Source organism: Triticum urartu, chromosome 3A (assembly GCF_056163025.1).
Source record: "Triticum urartu cultivar PI428250 chromosome 3A, HENAU_Tu73, whole genome shotgun sequence".
In the NCBI taxonomy this organism is placed as follows: Eukaryota; Viridiplantae; Streptophyta; class Magnoliopsida; order Poales; family Poaceae; genus Triticum; species Triticum urartu.
Window position 1 is genome coordinate 536,252,316 of NC_141875.1, and position 5,441 is coordinate 536,257,756.

Sequence of the window (5,441 nt, forward strand, 5' to 3'; positions counted from 1 at the left end):
TGTATGAGTCATGGGGACTCAGCAATCTCACACCCTCGCGATCAATACTATTTAAGCTTATGGGTAGGGAAAGGTATGTGAGGTGGAGCTGCAGCAAGCACTAGCATATATGGTGGCTAACTTACGCAAAAAAGAGCGAGAAGAGAAGGCAAAGCACGTTCGAGAATCTATGATCAAGAAGTGATCCTAGAGCAACCTACGTTCAAGCATAACACCAACACCGTGTTCACTTCCCAGACTCCGCCGGAAAGAGACCATCACGGCTAGACACGTGGTTGATCCATTTTAATTAAGTTAAGTTTAAGTTCTCTACAACCAAACATTAAAAAATTCCCATCTGCCCATAACCGTGGGCACGGCTTTCGAAAGTTCAAAACCCTGCAGGGGTGTCCCAACTTAGCCCATCACAAACTCTCACGGTCAACGAAGGATATTCCTTCTCCCAAGACCATCCAATCATACTCGGAATCCTGGTTACAAGACATCTCAACAATGGTAAAACTAAACCAGCAAAGCCACCCGATGAGCCGACAATCCCGATAGGAGCTGCACATATCTCGTTCTCAGGGCAACACCGGATGAGACATCCTATGAGTAAAACCAACCCTCAAATTTCCCCGAGGTGGCCCCGCAGTCTACTCAGTTCGGACCAACACTTATAGAAGCACTGGCCTCGGGGGGGGGGGGAGGGGGGGGGGGGGTTAAAATAAAGATGACCCTTGAGTCTGCAGAACCCAAGGGAAGGTGGTGGGTTGTTAGTGCAAATGGTAAAACCAATGTTGGGCCTTGCTGGAGGAGTTTTATTCAAGGCGAACTGTCAAGGGTTTCCCATTATAACCCAACCGCGTAAGGAACGCAAAATCAAGGAACATAACACCGGTATGACGGAAACTAGGGCGGCAAGAGTGGAACAAAACACCAGGCATAAGGCCGAGCCTTCCACCCTTTACCAAGTATATAGGTGCATTAAAATAGACAAGATATAATAATGATATCCCAACAATAAACATGTTCCACAAGGAACAAACTCCAATCTTCACCCACAACTAGCAATGCTATAAGAGGGGCTGAGCAAAGCGGTAACATAGCCAAACAATGGTTTGCTAGGACAAGGTGGGTTAGAGGTTGACATGGAAATATGGTAGGCATGATAAGTAAATGGTAGGTATCGCAGTATAGGCATAGCAAAAGAGCGAGCATCTAGCAAGCAAAGATAGAAGTGATTTCGAGGGTATGGTCATCTTGCCTGCAAAGTTCTCCAAGTTGACGTTAGCTTGATCCTCGTAAACGTACTCAACGGGCTCCTCGATCAGGTACTCGTCTCCCGACTCTACCCAAAGCAAGAACACAAACAAGGGGAGACACAATCAACCACGTGCAATGCACAAACAACATGATGCAAAACATGGCATGATATGCGGGATGCGATATGCGATGCATATACATGTTTTGGAAAGGAAAGATTGAACCTGGCCTCAACTTGGAAAACCAAGAGTTCCGCTGGAAAGAGGAGTTGATTTCGATCGAAATCGATATAAAGATCACCGGAAACGGATGCACGGTTTGCAAATGGAAAGCAAAACAAATATGACACCGATCTGCGATTAACAGCACAAGGCCATCTAAATGCATCAAGAACAACAAGCTACTGCACTCTAACATAGCAACAAAATACATGGCAGGGATCCACTCAAGATGCTTGACAAAAGATGAACACTGAGCTACGGCTAATTCACACAATAGCAGGTTCAAACAAGCATGGCAAAAGTGCAAAAGAAATCAGGTTACAGACTTAGTGAAAATAACAACATGTCAGGAATTTAACATCAGAAAGCAATATTTAGAGCACGATAACAACATGCTACAGGAGCATATCATGGCAAAGCAAGGCATGGTATGCAACTACCTAAAGCATACAACAAAAGTCCCTTAGTGACCATAAGCCAAAAGGGATCACAAAATACAATGGCAACCATGTGAACATAGCAATTATCGTTAACAGATTCAGACTTAGAAGAAAACTGGAACATGGCAAAACATATATTAAGTAGGCACGTTTCCGAGCTCGATGCACTCACTACAAGACAATGCATGACAAACTAAGTATACACCCAGCAAGTAGACATGGCATGGAAGCTAAACATGGCAATAACAACCTCATAGCATGCATGGATCAACTACAACAACCTCGGCAAAAATGCTTAACACGTAAACATTCTGCTAGGAACATTTTATAGCAAAAGTAGAGATCGATTTAGTCAAGCTAGGGTGCTCGATAATTACAAAGACATGGATGGACAGAGCACCACAATATCTACAAAACATTCTTACTGATCATGCTCAAGAGAGGCATGGATCACTCTGTAGCAACATGAATACATGGCATAAAAATATTAACAGGGCAAAGACTTAGAAGATTTCTAAGTCCCTGAAATCAGCAACATCACGAGAGTTACTTTGCATGCTTGTGCTAGTCACCACAAATATCACAAAAATACATGGCATACACCCCTGTAAAGATGGCATGACATACTTCAAAACTCATGTAGGGCTCAAGTTCATAGGAGGCACACGTTAATCATGGCAAAAATGACAAATGTGCATTTGCTGATAAGAATCTGAAACTAACATTGCATAGTACTCTTGCAACAACATTTAGGGCATCAAGATGAAATCAAATGAACATGGTGCAATGGGATGAAATGAAGTACTCGTCGAGACGAACAATTTGATATGCTACACGCCCAAAACGGAGCTACGAATGAAGAGTTATGATGCGATGAAGTATGCATAAAAATATAGCAGATCTGGGGACTTAGCAGATTTTCACCTCGCGGGAAAAGCCAACGGGCGGACGAGGATATCCGGGACGACGCGGTACGGAACGGGGACGAGGGTGTTTGGTTCGGGGGAGTGGTGGATCTCATCCCACTCCTCGGATCCGGCACCGGCGAGAGCTCCGGCGAGCTCTGCGAGCTCCGGTGATGATGGGGATGACGGAGAGGCGGCGCGGGAGGACGGAGGTGGCCGGGGCGATGACGGGCGAGGGCGGCCGGCGACGGCGCTCCGCGGCGGCGGTGTGGCGCGGCGAGCTCGCGGTGGAGGCGAGGCGGTGGCGGGGCGGCGCGCGGTGGCCGGAGCAGGGTGGAGGCGGCGGCCGGCGGGCGCGGACGGGCGGCGCTAGGCGTCGGGGAGCTCGGGCGGCGGTGGCCGGGCCAGGCGGGCCGGATCTGGGCCCGCAGGGCCTGGCGCGGTGGAGGATAACCGGCGGTGGCGACGTGGCTCACGGGGATTGGACGAGGACGGCGGCGCTGCTGACGTGTCACGACGAGATTCGCCGGAGTGAGATGGCTGGCTGGGGTGGACGCGTCCGGCGCGGACGGACATGTCCAGCGGCACGGAGGGAGTTGGATCTAAGGTTTGTACTGCACGAAATTTCGAGGAGAGTCACATATTTATAGGTAGAGGGAGCTAGGAGAGTCCAAATGAGATGCGGTTTTCGGCCACACGATCGTGATCGAACGACCGAGAGGATGGAGGGGGTTTAAGTGGGTTTTGGGCCACTTTGAAGGGGTGTTGGGCTGCACACAAAAGAGGCCTTTACGGTTCCTTCGTTAACCGTTGTAGTATCAAACGAAGTCCAAATGGCACGAAACTTGACAGGCGGTCTATGGTAGTAAATCAAGGCCGCTTGGCAAGTATCGGTCCAATCCGAGAACGTTTAACACCCGCACACGAAAAGAGGCAAAAGGGGACACCGGAGGACATAGGAGCGCCGGATTGCAAAACGGACAACGGGGAAAATGCTCGAATACATGAGACGAACATGCATGCAAATGCGATGCACATGATGACATGATAAGAAATGCATGGCACGCAAGCAAATGACAAGGCAACAACAACGAATAACTGGAGGACACCTGGCACAACGGTCTCGGGCGTTACAACAGGGTATTATCCTCAAGCTAGATTTCGAAAAAGCATACGACCGCGTAAATTGGGAATTTGTGCGGGAAGTTCTCCTCAAAAAGGGTTTTGAGGCAGGGTTTGTCCATCGGATCATGCACCTGATCTCGAGTGGCAACACCTCGGTTATTGTTAACGGTGAAATGGGGAAGTTTTTCCGCAACAAGAAAGGGTTAAGACAAGGCGATCCCATCTCCCCACTCGTCTTTATTTTGTGGCTGATGCATTGGCAGCTTTGCTGTCCAAGGCAGGGAGGCTGGTCATATCAAGGGGCTCGTCCCACACCTCATCCCAGGTGGTGTGTCACACCTACAATACGCCGACGACACCTTGCTTTTGTTTAAGCCTGACGACCATAGTATTGCCTCGGTTAAGCTCATTCTACTTGCCTTTGAGATCCTTTCTGGACTCAAAATAAATTTTTGTAAAAGTGAGGTCATATCCATGGGGATGGACGACCAGCAAAGCTTACGAGTCGCAAATTTACTTAACTGTAAGCTAGGGAGCTTTCCACTTAAGTACCTAGGTCTCCCTGTTTCTCACCGCATTCTCTCGATTTTAGAGTGGGAGCCTCTTTATGGGAAAGTGGCCAATAGGGTTAGCCCGTGGAGAGGGCGTTTTATGTCCTCGGCGGCGAGGCTCATTTTAACTAACTCGAGCCTCTCTTCCCTTCCCCTATTCACCATGGGGATGTTCTTACTAGCTGATGGCGTGTACGCTAAGTTAGACACACCTAGATCCCGGTTCTTCTGGGAAGGAACTGGTAACAAATGGAAATACCACCTAGTAAAGTGGGCGGCTGTTTGTAGGCCAAAAAAATTCGGAGGTGTGGGAATCCTTAACTCCAAACTAATGAATGTAGCCCTCCTATCCAAATGGTGGTGGCGGCTTGCCCAAAACGAGACGGGTCTCTAGGCGCAACTGCTAAAAGCTAAGTACTTCACGAATGGCACTCCATTCACGGCCTCGGCCAATGGCTCCGCGTTCTGGAAAGGGATCCAAGCGGTCCGACCCGCTTCTGCTATCGGGGCAAAATTTCAGATCAACAATGGCCTTTCCACTCGGTTCTGGCTCAATCATTGGCTGGGCGCCTCCCCCCTTTGGCAAAGCCACCACAACCTATACCGGATCACTATTGACATTGACATCTCAGTAGGGGATGCACTCCGTGCTGAACCCCCGGCGATTCACTTTCTGCGGGCCCTCTCCACCGATGAACGTGTGTCATGGGAGGGTCTGGTACAGCTTATAGGGGCCAACCGCTTAGGGACGGGTGCTGATTCGGTAGAGTGGAGCTTGACTGCTTCCAGGAAATTCTCAGTTAAGTCCCTATACAACAAGCTAACCGAAGGGACAACGCTTGATATAGCTAGGGGGCTATGGAAGGCAGGCCTGCCCTTGAAGATTAAAATCTTCATGTGGCAAATATTTAGAAACCGGTTGCCCACCTCGGATAACGTGGCTAAGCGCAACGG